General features: G+C 41.0%; 1 long non-coding RNA gene across 3 annotated transcripts; it reads right to left on the reverse strand.

The window, feature by feature from the left end:
• Positions 1-1,071: 1,071 nt before the first annotated feature.
• Positions 1,072-15,892, reverse strand: LOC111250043 (uncharacterized). 3 transcript variants are annotated; one of them, XR_002673179.2, is made up of 5 exons: positions 15,413-15,892; positions 4,492-4,569; positions 4,105-4,206; positions 2,167-2,222; positions 1,072-1,377 (listed from the first exon to the last, which is right to left on the reverse strand). It is a non-coding gene; the product is annotated as an uncharacterized LOC111250043 (long non-coding RNA). The 3 variants fall into 3 exon arrangements; XR_002673178.2 differs by having other exon boundaries at positions 4,492-4,557; positions 15,413-15,891; XR_002673180.2 differs by lacking the exon at positions 4,492-4,569 and having other exon boundaries at positions 15,413-15,889.
• Positions 15,893-23,734: the final 7,842 nt, after the last annotated feature.

Here is a 23,734-nt window from a genome sequence, read left to right on the forward strand (position 1 = left end):
GCCTGTCCTTCACAGCCCTTTCCGTTAACCGCTTGCTAACTAATTGACGAACTTGTAGTTTATTGGATGTTTAGCTAATCTCATAAATAGCTTCATCCTATGCGCTTATGCCTTTTTGCCAGACAGTGTTATAAGCTATCCGATATAAGTGAACCCATGGTCTACGTATCGATAAGCATCAGTTGCAGTAACGTCAGATGAAGACAACTTATTACAATTATCATGAATTAGGGAGTCTATACGACTTTCGTAGGAAGGGTACCGGACTCTGTTTAGAGTCCGGTTTACTGTTTAGTATTCGTGAGCAGATCCACGTGTAGTGAACTCAAATCAAAATGTGTAGTAAAAAAACGATTATATTTTCGATTCTAACAAAGGCTCTCTCTAAAACCAATTTTCTTAGCTAGTTTGTAGAATTTGCTGGGTTTGTCTTTATATATTTAAATAATGGCCTGCAAAACCCTGCGTTGTAACTTTATAAACCGTACCTGGAAAAAAATGTCGGGTTATCAATTGCACGGTAACTTCTTTGTGCTCAGTATGTCCAAGATTAACAATTTGTTTGAACGTTCCCTAAAAAGCGTACCTAAAGAAGCTAGAGACGTTTAATTCACTCCCTGTTTTCTGCCCCACATTGAGAGCGATCTGAATCTTGCCTTCCGCCCTAAAATTGCACCGTCCTTCTTCGCTAAAAACCAGTGTACAACGCGTTTCCGTCTGCATGTAGACCTCTTCTGTTGTGTATACGGCATCCGATAAAGCGTACAGTAAACGAAGGCTCTACCCTGTTTGAAGACCATATGTGAAAGATAGCTTTGCAAATGAGCGTCTTCATTATAGTCGAATTAATTTGGACTAACGTATATGTACCGCTCGTGTTTATTTCAATATTCTGGCTAAAACTTTTGAATCTACTATGATATATTTATACCTAGGCTACTCTAGATATACATAAGTATACTCGTTTCAACTTTATCTGCACGAAAATAAAAGCTATAATTGATTCAATAATGTGATATTATTGATTGAAGAGTAATTATCCTGAACACATTTATTTCAGTTTAATTCAAATTCACATTATAAGAAATGAATGGATTTCCATTCAATCTAGTAAGCTCGAAAAGGTTCATGTTGATTTTTCTGAAGAAAAAGTGGTCGCAAAAACATACTCTTCTTTTTATTTTCGTTGATACTCAAACAAGGGGTGATAGACAGTCCGCCATCTTCTTGGCAATATTCAAGATGAGGTCTTTTACTGTCGAATATCGCCACCGAGAGGAAGGCTGGAGCTGGACGGATTTCGTTGGCTTTCGCGATACTACTTTGCGAGGGCATCCACTTTCAAGGTCAAATCATTTAACGACCTTGCTACTTAAACTTAAAAAAAAAAAAAAAACAGGCGTGAGGAGTGAGATTGTAGGATTCCGTCATTTTCTTCAGTAAATAGTTTTTTTAATGCATCAAAAGCAAGTTATGGCTATCGATAGTTAAGTGTATCTGCGGTGTTGAGAGCTCCTGAAAATGAAAGAAAAAGATGTATGTGCGTTGCCGAACATGTCGACCCTTTTCTATTCTTAAGTACGTTCTAATTTACATGGAGATTTTTAGGAGATATAGCATTTTGATCTTTCTTATTTTGCCATGTATGTTTCAGAGGAGCCACGATAAAATAGAAACGGATAAGAACTCACAGTACGAAAGTGGCGGCAGTAACCGTGACGATTGTATTGCATGTTCACAAAAAAAAGCAAGCCCATTTACTTATCTAGATTTCTGTTAATGCAACTGGGTTCAAATACAACAGTATTTTCATGTCAGATTTATTCAGCAGCTGCGTCGCGAGGCGTCAGAAAGAAGCTAAACTCGCGTCGATAGGTGCGTTCGGCTACCGGCTAAGTGAGCGGACAATCCACGTGACAGTAAATCATACATCTATATCATCAACATATATTCGACAACAAACATCATAACATTATCAGCGACGACGGCACCATAGAAACCGCTGTGTCTGTCTGTGCCTTACGGCGTTATCTGTGCACACTAGCTGGGAACTTACGTCAGATAAAAATGTACCTACATGTATATATATATATATACACTGAGGAATTTGTTTAATATATACATAGAGATATAATTGATTTCTGTGGGGATGAAACAATAACATACCATCGTGGAATCGAATACGACAACACCAACAAGCGCCAAGACCGACAATCAGACGACTGCGAACAGAAACAGTAAACATATCTAATAACAACGTACAAACAATTGTATTAACTCAATGCACGGTTTGTTCTGTTTTATACCAGTTACTGACGTCCTTCTTCCGTAATTACGATTGTCATTTTTTTAGTTTGTACCGATTGTATCAATCACCAATGAAATTACGGTGGAAAAAGCAAAACTATAATGAATGACAAAGCGCATTTTTGATTGTATGATAGAGGTATAGTTGTTTGGACTTTTGTTTGCTCCACATACCCCGTATGGATATGGCAGAGGCATCATTACGAAGGAATACATTATATTAAAGCGCTGACTGATCGAATGGCGTCACCAATGATGCTCAAGAGAGATGCGACTCGCGCGCTTAAAAGAGCTAGAGATATAAATGCCATCAAGGAACGGGCTCAACTAGCCGAGGTTTGTGTCAATATCAACACAAACCCTACAGTTCCTTTACAAATAAAAAGTTTATCCACACTACTTATGGAATATGGGAGAGCTTTTGCTGCGATAATTTTTACTCTTCTTAGCGTAGTAAAATTGGCATCTAATCTGCAGGAATGGAGCGTAGCTGAAAAAAACGTTGAGAACGTCTACTATTTGATATGTAGAATGCACAACGAATAGTGTAGCTTCCGACGATAATGGTAACCAGATTATCTCTGCTATTCCTTCAATATGATATTAGTCTGAACTTTGTATGGATTTTGTAGAAGCATAATTGCAAAGGAACGCGTTTTCTTACGTGGTGGCAATGGCTCTTTGCATTGTACACTTCAGACTTTCTTCGCAAACACTTCGCTTTGCAACGACGTGGACAACCTTCACTAATTCTATTAATGATGGGCTTCTTTTTTCTAATACATCTATACATGTACGCACCATACTCGTGCACGTGTTGTCCTTAAGCCACTATAGCATGGTATCGATGAGGCATACAAACGTGCATGCGCCAAAATCAATAAACGGTAATGCGACTTGAAAGAAAAGTAACGGACGAAAACATCGAAGTAGGAAAAACGACCCAAAAACAATTGGTAAAATAGAAGCGAAAAAAGAAGCCTTCTATAACAGGGGTCTCTACTTGCAATCTTCAGCCAATTGCCCATCTTCAAGCACATAAGCACTGAAGCTACTGAAATTCAGGATCGATTCTTATTCTTGTTTTGAAAGACATCTGGCTAAAGACAGACGCGAACAACCATATTACCCACATTACAATAGCTGGCCTTTTATTCGAAGTAATGAATTCCGAGTTGGTAAATTGATATACATTTTTGTCAGATATTGTTTCTCTAGAGACCTTCAGTAAACTAAACGGGCCATTAAACGGGCCGAAAAACCATGTGCTCGCCAGCTGTTTGGAAGACGTTTATAGCGAAGCTATTTTTGGATCATTCTGCAGATCCATCGTAGTATCTCTCAAGCCCTCACTTGTGATTATTCTATTCCTCTCTTAATGTATCTGGTACCCGATGCGGGATCCGATGAGGCGGATCTGCAGTGTCGATATATGAGAAACGGTTTCGCTTCGCGTTCGCCTACGCTAGTCGGCCGCCCTTATTTGAATCAGTCGGGTTAATTAGAAAAAGCTCCTTTATATTTTGTCGCAGATTACTATTTTGTAATAGCGGCAAACAGTATTAATGCCAACAGAAAAGCCTAAGAGTTTCCTCTCGGCAATAAAGGATGTCAGCGAGCCATCCTCGAAAACCGAAGCGATTCAAAGAGAAACTCAGAAAGATACCCCTGTATTACCTTTGCGTTTAGTGGTCACGTAGAGAGGCATTCGGACACGTAATCCCTGCGATACCGGGCAGTTGGTAACGTGCTGACAATCACATAAAAGTGTAGCTTTTGAATTTGCTTTTTACTTACCTGTGTTCACTGAGAAGGAACGTCACAAACTCCGGCAAACTCAGCAGGTCGATACGGACATCGACACCACTTTCTTAACCAGTTGTTAGGACAGACGTTTTTCTGGAATCAATAAGCAATCGGATTTTGTAGTGATTTCCTCAAATACGTAGTAAGTAATTGAGCTGAATAGTTGCATTTAGTACCCATAGATCTGACACGTCTAATGTGTTTTGTAATCTTTGAACTTAGACACTCAGCACATTAATAGTTCGCTGGAATGTCCAACGTCTGAATATATATATATATATTTATCTATAATATTTTCTTTGTGGAAGACTATGTTCTTGTCGTGCTTTGCCTTTTGAACTTATTAAGAGTTAATTCTTAAGTTGATTGAAGATGTACCTGCACACCTGTCCTGGGCGTTAGAACAAGCGTGAGCCTCTTCCCGGTAGGTAGACCTTGTAATCTCTGCAATGTGAACTGAGTAAGGTATGGAGAAATGGACCACGAGAAAGTTTGGCCATATGAATTCCGATTGTTTCTAGCTTGCTAACATTCAGCTTTATTGTTTCGCATTAGTCATTATTTTTCCTTTCCTGTATTCTGGTAGGAGCGTATGCTGCGTGAAGTTCACACGCAACGTAAAAGTATGAACAACTTCCTGGCGAAAAAGTAACGCGGACAACCGTTTTTGGCTTAGGCATAATTTCTCTATATGAAAACTTAGTATGAAGTTGATGATAAAACTTGGACAGTGAAATGATATCTTACTCACGGACAAGATTACACTTTAGCATAGCTACCTACATGTTTATTAGTATTGAATCATGTAATCTTATGTAGAGTATTGAACAGCTTGAATACGAATTAGCGTTCTTCGAGAAAAAGCCTCAATGAAGCGAGCTATTACTTGCGACGGTCTCGTTTTTCTCTTGGATTGAAACACAAGTAATAGCTGTTGTTTTCTTATGTTCTTTTGCCTTATTATCTGTATTAAATAAACGAAACATAACCTGGTTTAGTTGCGTTTTTGACGTAATTTTATGTCAAACTCCTACTACAAGGACGAAGGTTCCGAACAACAAACGGGAGTCTTTAATATTCACTCTATTGTACCTTTTGTCGGGGCGAAAAATCGGTGAAGCAACCAAGGATAATTGCGCTAGATTATGCGCTAGATAAATTGTGATAGAAAAATCTATCACAAAATAGTATTTTCTCAAGTTCAAAAATTCTAAAAGGTTAGACCTGATTAGCATACTTTGTCCTTCTTTCGAAGATCAATCAGGACCTCTGGTGGTGAACAGCTCATGACTGAATCAGAAAACAAGCTGCTAACACCAGATTATTGTCGGACATTTTAAATGTATGAAATTTCATCAAAAACTGGAAGTGTGCTTTTGCCTTAGATTGGATGAAGCGCGCAAGGCAAATACATATCGAGCTTCATTAGCTTTATCGACCCTCAACATGTCGCCCGGCAAAAGGCAATGCAGTAACAAGTTTATACACAGAGTTCTCACAGACGACGAAAAGCGGTGTCTTCTCGTCAGTATAAAACAGAAATAAAGATGGGAATTTTTAAAGGATACCCCCAAGCCCGATCTCTATCCCAAAAACAAATGTGATTTGTTTTTAGTACAATTGGAAGCTTTTTATACACTGGGAAATGCTTGAAAAGGATACGACAACCAACAAGGATATGTATGTATTAGAGTTTTATCGAATAAACAAGGCTATCTGAAAGAAAAGGCCACATAGACAGGACAAAATCATCTTTCTTTACAACAATGCCAGCCCGCACATAACAAAGATTCTGAAAGCTATCCTGCAGATATTTGCGGGGAAGGCTTCTTTTTGCGCCCACCATACAAAGTATGGCCTTTTTGTATAACTAGCGAATGAAATTAAAAAATTGACTTTTGATAGCAAAGAAGGCCTTCTAGTCTGATTAGTCGAGTTAACTTAATATGACACTTGTTAACTTCTAGTAAAAATGTCGTGGACAGCGGTAGCAAATACATACTAAATTGATCTATTGCTAGAATTTGAATAGAACGCCGCATAGTTTTGTAGGCCTAATATAGCCCCCTGGTGTTTCTCTTCTATTCTCAGGGTTTAAAATTTGCCTGTACTGGCGTATCGACGCGCTGTCGGCAATAATCGGCGGGCAACGGCGGCAATCGTCTCGTGATCCATAGAAATATGGCCATCTCGTTACTTTTTCCATGGCTGGCTAAAATATCTCCTATAGAAGCTAATGAGTTCGATAGAAGCGCCCTGTTTGGGGGATTAACGGAGAAAATGCAGTGCGAAGGCCTCTTAACCGACCAGCAGGCTTTTGATCAACAGACACGAATGGCGAATCTCGAAGCCCGTTCGTTAGATGACTGGGGAAAGGTTTGGCATATTGAAAAACACTGCCGCTTCGAGAGCGTCACCTAACCTATTGCACGGAGAATGTTTACAAAAAAAAAAAAAATAGGCTTACAGTTAGAGCTGTGTTTGTTTTAAGGGAAATAACTTTCTCCTAACTAGAAGACTATGTTTACTTTCCACTATTGATACAGGCATTGTAGTGGATCAACAAAAACCAAAAAAAGAAAAAAAAATCAACTACATACATTACTCTATTTAAAAAGTGTTTCGAAATTTCCTATTTTACTGAGTCTTTTGACGTCACCCTTTCCTTATGTAAATGCACTAAGTTACCGCAGCTGTTACAGCGCTCTATGGGATCATATGGAACGCGTGTGCTGATGCGACCTTTTTCTAGCTAAGACGAGTGCCGCAAATGGGCTGGGTCACGGTAAATTACCAGGCAACGGGCATCATGGTGACTTGTTTGTAGGCCGGCCGAAACAGCTGCGTTGTAGTATTTCTCTACGATCTTCGAAATGAGGAAAATACCGTTCTAGATGATTTACCAGACTCTAAACCTGGGCTAAAAAAGGCCTCGCGGCGGAGTTAAAAGTTAAATTTTTAGAAAAACGCACTGGGTGAGTTTTTTGGCCCGCGGTTTTCCAAATTGAAAATAGCCTTTTAATTCCTATATTGCATACTATTCATACCCTAGAATACACCTACATTAGGCTTAATCATTTACATGCAATTATTAATACGAAACCTAAGATTGCTATCCTGTTATTTTCTTACTGAGTTGAATAGACCTTCAGGGGCAGTCAGCGATGCAATCGTAATAAATAAAATAAACAACAAAAAAAATTATAATACATTGTGAATGCTAAAACGTTTGGAAGCAGATTATGGCAAAGAAAACGAACGTGGAATTATGGACGAGACGTTAGTATCAGCTCGATGGCCGCTCCAACAGAGAGTTCGCTGAGTACTGCCAGGTGAAGTCTAAGAACAAATGCTTCGTGTTACCTTAGACTAGAAAGCAAAGAACATAGTAGGTTTACCAATTCGTATCTATCCCTAGTAAATCTTTTGTATGATATGGATCAGCCTAATTGAAGGTTACCTAGAATCGCATAAGTAGGTGATTTCTATCTATTTTCAGAGATTCGATGTTAGCAAAAGTGTCCAATTTGTTTAGTTAATGCTGTTGTCCCATCATGGCTATGAGGTAATAGGTTCGTTGTTGTGTTCTACTTGTATATTTGGACCATTGCTAAGGTCAACACGTAGTCTTGAAGGAAAAAAAAAGTTACCTTGGGGTTGCTTTTGAATATATCGGAAATAATTAAAGTATGTTTTGTTTGACCTGCAATGAAGTTCCTTGCAACTTGATGTTTTTGCAGCTGGTCTATCTAAAATATGAATTAGGATGTAAGGCATAAGTTAAATTTGCTAAGGCAAATAATATAACCGAAATGACAGGGCTACGAGTTCATAATAAGGGCACCTTACAATACCATAATTTCCAAAAGACCCCCAGTATATGCCGGAAAGCTGCGTTAATTAAGGTTCTCGCAAATGGCACCGCTTTGTTAAAGGCATAGCAAGAGATTTTTGCTAAAAAACCTATCTAAACAACATCACGAAATCTCAAGTCAACTGTTTGAATGAAGAAACGAATGTTGCACCCTGTGAGCAATGCTGTCAATGACGATTCTGTCAAATCTAGCTTGGTGGTTAGAGACTTTTGTGATTCGTAGAGACACCTTGCCGTGATGTCCTTCGTCGTTGATGAGGCCCAACGTCTGCCACCAACTCGCAGTCGGCCAAATCTAGCACAAAAGTTGGAAAAAGGTTATGTGTTTACGTTGATCGCTCAGAATAAAAGTATAACTAGGCACTGTGTATTCTTAGATGATTCTTTCTAACGCCGTAAGTAGTTGCCAATGTAAATGGTATTTTATTGACTCTGAGATAAACGTTGGTATTCTATAACCAAATTTTTAGTAAATCTTTCTAAAATTGTAATCAGTTATGATTTTCTTTTGTATCACTTGTTAAATAGAATACTTGCTGGGGTCTTATTTATCTTCGTTGCTATTACTAGGTCTATTATATATTATTTTACTAAAATTCTGCTCCGATGAAATGGCATACACAAAGTCGTTACTTTGACTTAATTTTGGAATATTTGTTTGTCACAAACCGGTTGACAGGGATCGATAGATACGTAATGGAAACGTGAACGTAGTTGAACCTAATTCTAGGTTAGCTTTAGCCGGATAAAGATGAATCTAATTTTCAATTCGAGCTCAATTTTATCTTGAGGTAGCTGTGCAGGTACTGTAAAATCATAGACGTAATCGCAATGCCGTTTCCTCACGATTACAATGGAAGAACGGAACCGATAGATAGAAAAATGATCTAACTGCAACAAAATAACGCGGTCACGAAATTATCTTCCATCGAAGAACGGAGCCGCTGCCGCAAGGTAACGGAATTGGTCCACCAAAGTCATAAGGGAATTGCCATCGAATAACTTTAACCGTAATAATCTGCACTCAAGCTATACTTCAGGCTAGGTCTAAAACGAATCAAAATCGTTAATATAGAAGTGGGGTGATGAAAGAACCGCAGCAAGAAAAAAGGATTATTGGAACAAGATTTCAAGATACCTGATAATTTCAGCTGACTAACGGATTGTTACGGCAGGCTACCAATGGTCGAGGACTCTGTGGGCGACATGTCACAGATCGCTTTTTTTAGACGCTAGTCTAACAAAAGAGGTAAATGGAAGTTTTTAAAAAAACTACGAAGTAACGATTATGAAATGTTGTCCGAAAATATCCGAAGTGTTTGGATATTTCTATAAGACTGGAAACGAAAATAATATGATATTAATATTGAAGTAAAATTATAATCATTTCATCATTCTATATATATATATATATTTCAGGAAAATTTTAAATGGCAAATATATCATTTCCGTAAACCACTAGCTAGATTAAGATCAACAGCCGAAATCATAGTTTGTATGTGATATATATATAAATATATATATATATATATATATATATATATATATATATACATCACCTTTAGGATCACTTTATTTCTCTAGTCATTCATGTAATTTACAGTAGGGTACACATATCTTAAGGAACATAATCGCTAATGGATGTGGCATACGCGTTATGTGCTTAGATATGCCATACGCCGTGTTTATGAGCTCGCAGGAGCGCTCGTTGTATTGATAGGTTCACTGGTCATTGGTGATTCGGCTGCTTCGGTCGACGAAGGTGCGCTTTCAGTGGAAGTATATGACGATGGCGAATCTTCGATGGTTGAGGATGCTGCGTTTTCAGTGGTTGAAGGACTTACCACAGTTATCGAGGGACTTGACTCCTTTATGCTTGAGGTGGACATAACTTCTGAGGATTGCTCGGCAGTCGCAGGTTCTTTCGGCGTGGTTCCTACCTTTACCCCCAAGAGGGATGGGGCATTGTCAATCTGGTTTTCAGGTCTGCTATCTTTAGCGGGGACGACCTTAGTTTCAGCGATTACTGCAGGCGGTGCCATGGCATCGTCGATGTGGATCTCCTGAGCTGGAATCGTATCACTTCTAGCTGCGTGAACGTTAGCGTCTTCAATTAAAGGGAGTGCAGTATCAGTAGTGGCAGCAGTTGTTGTTGTCGTTGTTTCTGACAGCGCAGGGATTGGCGCCAGCGCCGGGATCGAGACCAATGTTTCTTCTTGTACTGGAGTCTCAGTGGAGGCAATCATAATTGCAGGGAGCCAGGCTTCAACGGGGGCCATTACAGGCCCGGGCATCGATGCCTCAGAGAGGGGTTCGGCGTGGACGGTGGCAGGTAATGTAAGAGTTGGATTTACTGGTTTAGAATCCTCGACCGGCGTCACCAGCGGACCCACGGAAACAATGACAGCTTCAGGCATAGACGCTTCCATTGGAAGTTCTCGACTACGTTTGCCTACGAAGGAAACCTCTGAAACTGATTTTTTTTTGGTCGCCGACAGAATAGGGATATCGGGCATTCTTGCTACAACTTCAGCTAATATTTCGGCTGCTTTTTCGGCTATAGCTGCGTCATTTTGATTAATATCGTTGACAGCAGAAGCCTCTGTGGGGACAGATGTTGAAGCCAGTGTAGCGTCAGACACCGACAGGGATGCTGGAGAAGGCCGAGAAGCCATAGCTTCGTCAACCACCTTCATGGCTCTCGTCACGGGCACCAACACCTCTTTGACTTCATGCATCGTTTCAGCAAGGTCCTTCATGATTATAGCATTCTGGGGAGCTTCTGGAACGGCGGAAAGGGATGGCACCGGGCTTGGCACTGAAGAAGATGTTGGTGCTGTTGCCGGAGCATTTTTTTCTACGGACACGTTAATGTCTTCATCAACCCGGGGTACAGTTTCCAGCTTAGCCTCTGCCGCGACGAGGGCGGCAGCCGCTCCAACTGCAGGACTAGAAGACGTGGAACTAATTTGCTCAAGGACTGGCGAGGCTCTATTGGATGCTTCAACCGACGCTTGTGACGACGCTGCGTCATCAGCCTTGGGGGTGGTATCTAAGTGTAATAAGGGAGACTGTGTGCCGTTCGTATCCGTGGTTGAGTCCGCACTACGTATTCCGCGCGTTAAAACTTGAGCTAGGCTTTTGGCCTGTGATAACTGGGCCAAAGCGACACAAAGTAAGAGCACAAGCAGCGCCCTCATATTAACCTTCTGTTTTGTTCAACCTAAACTAACTCAGCTAACCTTCACTTGACCCACAATAGGCAATCAGCTACTACAAAAGCTACTGACAAGACTACGCCTTTGAACACTTGAAAACCTGACCGATCAAACCGCTTAAGTCTACCAAGGCAGTCAGATAGATGTGCTGTGCGTGAGTGAGGGTTGCCCCCCGTTCTTATATATATCGGCTAGCGGAGAAGGAAGAAGGAGCCGCACCATAGGTGGCCCTCGGCAACGGCTTGACTTTTGTTGGGGAGAACAGATCGTCGCCTCCTTGGCGCGGACGACGACGCATCGGCTGGAGTCATCACGAGAACAGTCACACTACCCTTGGCTTGTGAGCGATCCCGACTGATATTACTGTTATGACAACGAATATTCGTCACTGCGTCACGCCGCCGCAGGTGCTCTCCCACACACACACATATATATATATGCACAGATTTAATGGCACCACATTACCATTCTCAACTTTCTCTCCGTCTTTCTCTTCCATTCTCTCACTGGCTTACTCCACGATCTGTATCGCTGTACGGTGAACGTTATGTAATTGATGCTTCCAAATTGAGGTCCCGGAAGGGTCATCTCTGATGGCGCAGCTGACTGTGATACTCTGTGAAACAGAAGTTTCTACTGCTATTGCCTTTACTATTGCGCGCGAAGCAGTTACTCATCGCCAGAACAGCATGCATAATAGCGAACGCTACTCCAGCATAGCTAGACGAGTTTTGTTATAAAGTCGATAGCGACCTTTCCGTATGCGCTTGTGGGGTGGTCTACTGCCGCTATTGATCAATCCAAAACTGACGGCCTTTTGTGTAACGTCTGTTGCCGGATGCCGTTTAGTCCATAAGTAATCACAAGCATACAGTTTGATCAGCGCGTCTTCCGGGGAACGGCCTCTATAACGAGCGGTTCGGAAAAAGCGGCATTAAAAGCAGGGGGTTGTAGTAATAGCACGCCTAGCAACAACAGCGTTAACCGCGCGCGCTGTGACTCGTAGCTTATGGGTCCTATTTGCTTATCCCTCACCCGAACCGAAAAAGGGCCGCACTGAGTTTAGGCTACAAATTGACAGCTGTGCCACACGCAAGCTTCACTGTTACGGCACCTTGTTTACAGGTATATACACATAATTCACAAACCGGCTTGGTGAAGACATACGTTGCAGCAGAACGGACGTCGGATGCTTACGTAGTAGCTGGGGCGGGGTGGGGTGGGGGGAGGGTGGGGGGGTCATTTGTAGCTGGCCAACAATAATCTGGCTCTTGCTGAAAGGTATACAGATACACGCCGATATTCAAAATGATACACGGACAGCGGACACACAGAATTCGTGTTCGTTGAATTGAATACATTGTGTTGCTTGTACAGCCATTTGTGAGTTGTTAGTGTGCGTATAGATGTGTGCGTAATGTTCAAACGAAGTAAAAAAATCCATTACTGCTCGTTTTCTAGGTGTACCAATGGTGCTGTTGAGTGGTAGATATTTTCTGAAGAAACCGATTTTTTGTTGTCCTTGATTTTTATTCTGGCATAGCGTACCGGCCAGTTTGACGGAACAAAAAGGCTTAGCTTGTAGTGCTCAGGGTCTATGGGCATGATCAATGGCGGGGGAGCTGGGAATTAAGAAGCAATGCGTGTGTCGGGTCGTATTGGCCTGAGAAATCATTGTATCGTTGGCGCTACACGACGTTTCTTGAGATGACGCATCGTCCACAGTCAACGAATGGAACATCCGAGTAGATTCTCCAATATCCTGCAACGTCCGATGGTATCAAGCGCGTTATGGAACGTTATGTAATCAGCGCAAGAGGTGCCACCCCGCTAAGAGCGAGGTAAAGGTCCCGTAGAAGATGGACAGCTGCAGTATCGTTATGACCACGGGATACTATTTCTGGCTTCGTAGGTGTTGATGAGCGCGTCAAATTTGCGGTGGCAGTAATGATCATAATATTTATACAATGCTAAAAGGATAACAATGATGGTAATGAACGCGCCCCTTGACGGACGTAAACTATCTACAGACAAATGCAAGATACTCATATACGAGTATTTTTTGCCTTATGTATTATGCTTAGAATAGTAAAGCATAGCATTAATGAGAATAAGTGCTTATATTATCTTTGTCGTATCAACAAATACAAATAAGAGAGCCAGTGGCTCTCGTATACGTAGGCTTGGTCCTTTCTTTCTACCGTGGCGATTCCTAACACCATGGCCACGCTTAAAATCGCGTGACTCAAGTGGGGTTTTTAAACAAATGAGGTACATAGAAATGATCCAAAAACTTCTTACTGAATCGTTCCTGATTCAAGCGCCAATCGTTTGTTTCCCTGATAAAAGCGACCGTGTATAAACTCGAACGCTAACAATATAATATTAAAATAAACAATATAATATTAAAATAAAATATCTTAGCTGAAGGCATAACTGTACCCAAATCGGTAATATCTGAGAAAGCTCGAAAAGGAAATGGAACCTATTTGCTTTTTCCTTTTCACAAATATTTGTGCTAAAGTGACGTTGAACATTCCCAATGTTTATTTTTAAAAGTTCTCATTCACTTGTGATAACTTAAACAACTACTTTGCATTAACTTTTTTGTGGAGTTTTCCCATTTTGGTCCTGTATATGTATGGGCGTCAATAGTATCAATGTGTAAGGACGTCAAATTGAGAAGTATGTTTGGTTCACACAATATGCTACTGGAAATAATTGCAATACTGGCTAACAATAATATTAGATTTAATAATAGAACTTAGTAAGTTCATTTAACACAAACATTAATGAACTTCCTATGGCAAATGAAGTTGTTCCAACAGATAATTGACATACATTGATCCAAAAGTAGAAACTCTTCATAGCAGAAATTGAAGGTTCGCAAACACTCGATTACGTGCAAATTTAATCTTTACTAATGGCTGCTAGTCGGTAGCTATTGACAAACATATTACAAAAAAGTAAAGACGGTATAGCATAAACTGTGGAACGGACGTCCATACATCTACCAGCAAAATCGTATCTTCTGACAATTGACAATTTTTTCTTTAAAAAGTAGAATCTTTAGACGGCCTAACGGTCTAGATAAAATTTATTGTATATAACCTGTTTGAACGAGCCTTCAACAAGTCAAAAATCGTCTCCGGTATGACCACGATCATACGGATTCAGACGAAGAAAAGGTAAACGGTCTAGGGCCGACACGCTGATTTAGGCGGGTGTCATTTACGCCGAGAGATATCTCGACCGGCAGAAGTCATGATTTCGTTTGACAGTCCATTTAGTTGTAGCTTATAGCTAGACAACATTGAGATTTTATGGCATTTTCCTTCGAATATACTGAGAGGTGTTTCAATGGGCGAACAGAAACCTTTATCAACAAAAGCCTAAAATGCAAATTGGTTCCTATCAGCGTGCCAGGTTGCGTGCTGTATACGTACAAAATTATTTTCTTGCTCAACTTATTTTCTGTTAAGTTCATTGTAAACTCTGATGAGTTTTTACTGGATAGAATGCGTTCGATGTTCTCTATTTCTTTGTATGTTAACCGATACGAATGCGAGGTGCCGAACACTCCGATCAGCCCTCTTAGACCGCATCTCGTCAACAGCTAACCTCCAATGTAGCTTTCACTATACAGACATATTTATATATTTGTATGCTAAAAAAAAAAAAAAAAAAAAAAAAAAAATGTAAAAAACTATTATATCTGGCATGTCAACAACTATTTATTCAGCAAGGAAAAAAGCAGACATTGCATACTATTTCGCATTATTATTATTATTATTACTATTATCAGCATTCAGCGTCAGTTTCATGATCGTCAGATCATTTCGCAGATATTTCGACAGTGTTCCCGAAGCGTGGAAAACGCACTGCGAATCACAACAGATCAGGGGCAGTCATCAACAGATTTCAGCCGGTCATCATTAGGAACGAGACTTTTGTGAAAGCCGACAGAGGTCGGCTTGACTGAGCAGTTCCGACAGAAAATTACAGTCAGTCGCCGTCATGCACGTTGCAATGACGACTCGTCGGCACTGACTTTGACGGTGTTCTTTTTTTTTAGCGAAACGCCAAAAATGCTCATCTGATTTGATCAAAAAATTCGTGTGAGAGAGACATGCGATGTCTGCGACTGGCTGCTGCCTACAGTGTTGGGTTGTGGTAGCGGAAGTCCTTTTAGAAATTAGTTACATACCTTCGACACTTAATGGCCTTTTGTATGCTTCTCTGGGATTTTTCATCACAATTTTCGTTTTCTGCCTCGCCTTCCCCCTCTGTTTGTTTTCTGGCGCGTGTTTCACAACTATACAGCCCGAAGCAGGAGAGTGACATCCGTGACGATATCTTGACGCTGGCTAATCGACCGGTCATCCCACACAGGTCCAACAATATGATTGAAACGAACCAATGAATGCAACGTTTTTAATTAAAGAGGTAGAACAAAGGGTGCATCTTCGGTGCCATATGTTTGCTGGATGTTTTTTGACAGGGTTTCTTCAAACGCCTCGCATAGCAGTTAGTCTAGATCAGCGAATTTCTAGCTGACCTAGAACTATCGAGATAACTAGTGGATTTGCAAAGAGTCATTTTGAAAACGAGACATCTCGTTTTTGGCTTCCTTCTATATATTTGTCGTAGCGGAAATCTACCAGTATTTTCGAATCAATGTACCGACTAAAGTTCACATCTTTGCCTTTCCCGAATACTGATCTTAATCAAGCTTAAAAAACCAAGCTAAAAAAGAAAAATTCAAATTTTCCATTACTAATTGTTGGATATCAATGGTATTTTTTTTCTGTTTTTCTTGACAGTTCGAGGAGGATCGCTTTTTAAGAAGTCTGCTCCTATGTTAGCTTACCTTAGTTATTATCGTGAAAATTAGATAATGCCTTTGAGCCCTTTTTTTAATCGAACAACCTGCAAGGTAATAACAAGGTTTGATTCTCACTGTTGTCAAAGAGTTGTGTAGAATTTTTTCCGATGATTTTACCAGACATAAAATGCTATTGAACAGTGAAAATCAATGTTTGGGAAAATGGAAACACATATAGAGGGAGACATGCCGGATTTGTTCAGAAATCTAGAGAAAAACGAAGCTACTGTCTGAATTTGGACATAGCCCGTATTTGAAACAAATTCAACCGGCTTATAGAGGATATAGGAATATCTACAGCTCATTACCTTATATATAGTCTCCTACAGTTTATCGCTTTTGAGGTAAACAAAAAAATTAGTGACTAACGTTTCTGTTTGAGTGGAAAGGTTGTGGCATATGGTCGATATGTCTCCGAGAACGACCAATGTATATAAATAGCATCGTTAATGGTATTCTGAAACGGTGCGCAGATAGATAATAATTGATTGTATCTAGGTAACAGTGTAACGTAAAACGTACTGCACACAAGCATATATGGTTAGTTTCATCAGAATTATGACCTTGCCGTTAATTACGCTCTTCATAATCACTAGCCTTAACGATCAAAAGGAGGACAAAGGTGACGAGTTTCCAAATCTACGTGTCCTCGAACTGCTATTGCTGTGTTATGGTTTTGGAGGCGTTCAGTCGTTTCTTTTGACCGGGCAATTGGAAGAATTGCTTACAATGGTTGTTGATTTTCTTGTCAAGAAGCCTCAAAAGGGCAACGTAATCTTGCCCCATAATATTGCAATTTAAGACATGTATCGAAGCGCTAGCATTATTCGTCTATTGTCGTTTAAGCTACCTCTCGCGCCCCGACCTGCACGGGCATCGTATGAATAAGTCACAATTTATCAAGTGAATAGTAGTCCGGAGCATGAAATAACTAATTTATTTGATTGTTAGGGTTTAATCAGCCGCAGTTATGATGGTGCCTAACAAGCCATTTGGACTACTTAGTAATGCTGTTACTGTGCCTGTGGCATCATCGTGGTACACCAGAACGTGAGTAGACTAGAAATGATCTAAATATGGCTGTGTCTACATTCGATGCAACGTAATTGTGAGCTGACCCAGTGAGCGGCTCCGTGCCACGATGGCCGATAGTGGGTAGAAAACACCTTTCTTTTTGTCAAATTGCCACATCTTTGGTCGCTGTGTTCGCAAGTAAATCGGGGCGGAAAGAACCAGGGAGGAGCAGTGCGAGTCGGGGGCAGCAGAGGACAGGGGCTAGTGAGAGGAACAGCAACATTTTTAACAATTATACCGGTAACAGAACAGAACAGAACATTATGCACCTATTTATATGTAATAGACGGTAACGTATTGGCCTACGACTTTGACGATGTGATGGCTGCTTTACTGTGATTGTTTTACTGATGGCTGTCGATGCACTGGATGAATAAGTGATTAATTCAACTGAAAAAAAAAACAGCTATTGTAGAAAAGCATAGCTAAACTGGTAAATTTGGGGTTAAAAAGGTTAACATTATGGGGTTGAAAAGTCTATTCAAGTTCATTGAACGATCGATATGTATTTTCTCCAAACGCCACGTAAAGCCCCGCCGTTTCGGCTTTTTAGCGAAGTATTAGATAACGTATGAATATATAGGCGGATGAACGAGGTACGTGATACTGGCCTGAATGTTGATTGTGATTAGTTATGCTGTGCTTGCTAAAATTGAGCTCGATCTCAGCGTCGGCTAAAAGATGGGTGGGAAAAATGTTCAGTTTGGGAGATGTACGTCTATCATCAACCTATATCTAGCAATTGTACATTAGGCAAAACAATAGAATAGGTACGTGTACGTATCGTACCCTTCTTCATGTCATGCTTAAGGTGAGCACGACCGCTCCATGGTGTCGCTTAATGCCTACAGTACTATACTATTAATAATGGTAAACCGTCATTGGCTGTAGCCGACGACCGGTCATGGGCTTAGTGTATTTTCCTTTATAGTCTAACAAACTGAATCGAACTTGTCGGGAACGGATGATACCTATAGATAATTTACCTATACCTCTTCTTTATCAAGCAAACGCTATAAAGAAGATTTGCCTTTACCGGCCATATATATAACCAAATTGATTGGGTAGCTAATTATAGGGCAGACAGGCGCGTGAACTTTTCCGCCAGAATGCACCGACTTCACTAACTCCGTTCGGATTATGGTGACTTCGGCCACGAGCGTAAAAACGTCAGCTAACCGATGGTGAAGACGACCACCGCGTGCCAAATCGTTTGCATGCTGTCTGCTAATTTACTATGAGCTCTTCGGTACACGCCTCTGGTTGGTATCACAACTGTGGAATCTGTCCGCTTACTGTGTGAACATTTTTTTTTTAGGTAAAACGAGAAAATTGTATTGCTATTGCTTTAAGTGTAGACACCGTTACTGTCATCTCAGACGTCGGTGGTAAGCTAGCTATTGAATTTACTCAAATTCGAGCGCGTCTCAATAGGCATACCGTGTTTTGTTATAGACGCCATTCAAGTAGAATAATATAGCTATAAAAACACAAAATATATAATAACGAAAATACTAGATTACTTCGTAGGATTTGCTCCTAATAATAGCAATAATAATAAATATTTACTAAACGCTAGTTACTTTATAGTAGAATATGGCCCTGGCTGACATTCGTATACTGGTCAGTAGAAGAGAGTCGTTCACGTTGACCAGCGATTAAGCATCATAATAATGTAGGCCGGTATAGGAATTCGGTACCCAGTGACTCAACGATCGTTTTTGGCTTGCATGCTTCAACGGGCCGTATATAGTAGACCAAGGACGAACACCTCAGTTGAATACTCTGAGTAAATACCGCCTATCTAGTCTTCTGCTGTAGCGCCATTTTGGTTTTCGCAGTTATTCGAGTCAAATCGCTCCGGTGCCGAAGGATGTGAGATTGCGAGAAAGTCAATCAAAGGGATATAAACACAGATGACCGATGAAATTTATCTACAGTAGGTAAAACCATATCTAGTCTTTTCAGAGTCCTATTTTGTTAAGGACGCAACATATAAGTGCAATTCAAGGTAACCTTATCACTTAAACTCGAGTCTATAAAAATAATAACAACAACGGGGGCCTGTATCTGTGGGCTCTGCATACCATTTTATCGCTACGATCTATATGGCGTATATTATATCTATATGGAGTCAGTGAGAGTTAGTGGTCTCGTAGAAAACTGCTGTAGATCCTTAGCGCAAAATAACCCGTGTTTATCGTTCCGAGTATGATGACAAGTAAATACTATTGGCGGGCGAAATGAAGAGTATTTCTTCGTAATCCATCGTTGTGCGTTTGCGAGGTTTACTAACTAAGGTAAAAGATGACTTTTCGAAACTCTTCAACCGTACGGTATCATACAAACCGATTATAAGCTACGATGTTTTGTTTTAGCCAGACATAAATTGCATTGTGTGTTAAAGAACCCATTAGCTGAACAGCCACAATCGGTAAAACGATGTTCTCCATTTCCCTGTTATCGTTATTTTAAAAGACGCACTGTATTATTCTATAAATCGTAACAATATTTTGAATAAACCCACTGTTCCAAGATGTTTCTTGCTCTCAGCTCATCAAAGGAGTCTTTGACCGTTTCATATTTTGCCCCATCAACCCTACAGCCCTATTGTGCCGCTAGGTGGCACCTGTGGTGATCTGTAATCTGGTCTGCCTATCGCTGGCGGACCAGATAGGCACGCAAGGGATCAGCATTGCTCTTTTATCTGACTAAAATCGTCACGAGTTCCTTGCTCATAACAATTCAATAAAAGCTGAGCTGTTATTGTTAGCAGCCTTAGTCGAATATCGTTCCTACCCGCCATTTCTGTTACCGGTTGATATACCTGTTGCAGCCGTTACCCTCGTAGCGTCTGACTTCAGAAAACGTTAGCAGAACAACGGATTGTGCAACATTTCCATTTCAAAATCTTCCATTAGTTGTAGTGGCATCAACGAAACTACGATACCTATTTAAGCCAAATATGAACCTCTTTCTCTCATCCATAACGCTCACGCTAAGAGTCGAGCTTTTACGGCAGATTTCCTTTTAGCGCCAAACTGTTTCTCTTACGTTGCTATTTTTACTGTAGGTAATTGCCAGTATGGCGTCGGTTGTAGATGTGTGCAGTGGGGAATATCTGGCGCTGTGTCTGATTGAGCTTTCACCCGGAAAATCACTAGAAAAACAACACAATAGATGGTTATCGTGGGTTTTTAGAAGTGTCGGTACATAAAACGCAGTCTTTGCGCTTTTTAGAAACAGTTGCTGTTGCTGCAGAAATCCGGACCAGTCAGGCCTAATAGACACTTGTAGGGTGGAGTTCTCTTGACATACGTTAGTTCATGAGTATCATACAATTAACTAAAAACGATTAACTTTAATGAAAAAGAGCACATGGTACCATCATAGTTTTTGAACACAAAAAAGCATAATCGAAGACTCTTTTCTTAGTAATTTGCATATTATTGCGTTTGAAATAAATATCTAGAGTTTCGTCTCTAGGATTACTGCTGTTAAGCATTGCTTCGAATAGCTACCGATCGTTTTTGTGTGCCGTTCGAAATGCCCATTGTGTTTGTGTGGCCATTACTGCCGCTCTAAGTAGAGAGATAACACCGTATGCCTTCTGATAAGTGCTATACAGTTGTAATAGATGCAACACATGTGAGATGATTCTTGGCATTATTTCACTCGTGTTTAGGTGTCTTACCCCCTACAAAACATGGCTCGTCCGTTTTGAAATGACTTTGACTAATGTGTGTATAAAAAACCAGTACAAATTACTCAATAGCTATTTGTAGTGGAAACAGCTATGTGGCGACGCAAGACTCTCAATTAGAACTCTTTTTCGTAATAGCACATCTGCGTAGATATAAAAGCCTTCCCACATCTATCACCTAGTACGTTGTTAACCAATACACATTATGTACCTGTGCATAACTCTTGAGACGAATTTACTCAGATGGCTGAAGCTTGTCAGATTCGTAGTCACGCGCAGGCCAGCATATTTCTGACCTACTGTGTCCGTCCGTCAACATTTTAGTGCTGTACAGCGTTGCGTCACCTGGCCGTATGCCCTCCCAGTGACTGACTACATGATTTGTTTTTTTTTGGATCCTCGATTCTATCGAACAGTTTGAGCGGGACAGACAGGAAAAAACCGAACCTCCTGCGACCCCGTATGCCCTACACAAAATGTCTAGCATAGTCTACGCATGAAACTGATTTGATTTGCCCCGTTTTTATCGAGCCAGCGTGTTTGAGTGCAAGCTAAATACGAATGATCTAGTTAGCGTATGTAGCAATTGCAGTAGCAGCAAAGTCAACGACAAAGGGGGCGGGGCCAAAGACAGTATATCTGAATTGTAAATATCCACTCGCCATGCTAACGCTATCCAGCGTCACCGCCCCTGCTACTGCTACGCCCCCACTACCATGGATGCCTGTCGCTTGCGACATCGAAAGCACGGGTTCCACTCGGCGCTCGGAAGAAAAGGGCACTCTCGTGCAGGCAGACAGAGCGAAGGAAAGAGAAATCGAGGTATGGAATGAGAGTATGCGAAAAGGAGTGAGAAGACGGGAATGTGATGAGGGAAGCGAGGGAGATGATCGCCTTGATTCATAATACCAGTACCCTAACCGGACCAAAAAGTAGCAGCAAAAACAGTCGGCATTACTATCGGGACACACATAAATACGTACCTGCACACTGTCATCGTCGTTTGTATCTCAACAGCCGCCACCCGGCAGGCGTCTCGCCGATCATCTAGAGGCGCGGCCGGAGGCTCAGGCGGTGACGGCGCTCGACAGAAGATCAGTTAGTTGTTAGACGAGTTATTAGCCAAGAAGAAATTAACTTCAGGAGAGTGTGAAAGCCAGAGGGTGTTGATGGCCGTACGAGGCCGAACTGGGCCCGCCGTGAAGATACGGGGCCTGGTGCGCATCTGGCTGAGACAGGACGGTCGGACCCTGTAAAGAGCTAAGCGACATGTGTGTAGAAGCTAGAGGGGTCTGAAAGAAAGGCAGTACCAGGTAGTGACTTGAACGCGTTATTTCTGTCGAGCTGGGCCGAAAGAAACGCCTACAGAACTAGAAGTACCGGAATCGAGATCGCTCGCTTGCATTCGCACACCGTATACTGACGTTTATCGTCAGTCAGTTACAACTCAATCGCAATGCGAGCGAGCACGACCTAATCGATGGGCTTAACCGGACAGTCCTCGAACCGCCTGCCAAATCCGTCGCGGAACGCCCTTCTTGGTTCCAGTTGACAGTTTCCGGCCAAGTTTGTGACACTTGGACGACGATAGGAACAGATGATTGCTAACTTGGTTGAGCGGATCTCTCATCGGCTGCCATCAGGAGGGGAAACCTATAACCTCAATAGAGAGGCTATCTGATGTCATCGAAGTTATCTTGTCTGCAGTATCATCTAACCTTCAGGAGACGGCAGGTGGGGTGAGGAATCGCAGAAGGCCTCTTTGACAAGGCATCGACTCGCCTCGACACCCGTCATCCGCAATACTGCTTCCTGGGACAATTCGCCTGCTATCCTGTAGCTTCCTGGTCACTGAAGGAGAAACCATATACAATTAGAAGAGGTCAGGTGAGACTTGACTTCGCTATTTGGAAAGACGCAAAACGTGAAGTAGTACCAAAAAATATGTACTTTTGCATACAAAAGTAGCTGTACATTTATGTTCGTGATGGTATTATTTGGCACGTAATACAATACCCATACGACCAGAATTAAAATACGTGAAAAGTTTTAATGAACGTAATGAGCTGTTTCGGGTTTTTGTAAAACACCAGAGCAAGGCAAATAGTAGATTACACTTTTGTACAGTTCTTATATTCATTCCATGTAAATTTATATATGTGTAAAGTAAAATGAATACAAACATATCATAAATGAGCTTCTAAACCTATTGATTATAAAGTACACAACAGTAAACGTTTTGAATTTCGCGCCCAGGCATCACGTTAGATTAACGAAGTGTGTCTATGTCTTTATTCGATCACACGTGTTCTTAGGATTAGCCGGACAATACGTTGCTCGCTAAGTGATTACGGGGCAATAATGTACGGAACACTAGTGCAGTTATATAATAATAGATTTTTTTTAACCATCCAAGGCCTAAGAAGTTTGGTTTTAAGTTCTTCACACGAAACTCAGCTCTCTTAAACTATAATGAGAAATTAATTGTTGATTGCAGTAATCGAATGTAAGAGCTTATGGGGATTCGACCATCGCCTAATCGAACCCAACTCTCCAACTGCGGTCTAGTGTTGTTTTAATCTGGTTATGGGTAGAAGAGATAGGTTAGTAACAGAGAAATTATGCTTATCAAAGGTTGGAACCTTGCTGAATCGGGCTTAACAAACGATAACGCTTTCGAATGCCCTCTGCTGCTTTGCAGAACTCTGAGTGCATGCTCAGACTCTCTGACAAGCATGCAAAATGTAAGCATAGATAAATTAGCGAAAAAACTTACGTAGAAAGTTCTCGAAATTCATAGTGAAATGGCTATATACGATGATAATAGGTAAATGGCCTATTCATTTTCGATGGGCAACCGTATTTGC

The sequence above is a fragment of the Varroa destructor genome, unplaced genomic scaffold, assembly GCF_002443255.2.
Source record: "Varroa destructor unplaced genomic scaffold, Vdes_3.0 BEIS01000004.1, whole genome shotgun sequence".
NCBI lineage: Eukaryota > Metazoa > Arthropoda > Arachnida > Mesostigmata > Varroidae > Varroa > Varroa destructor.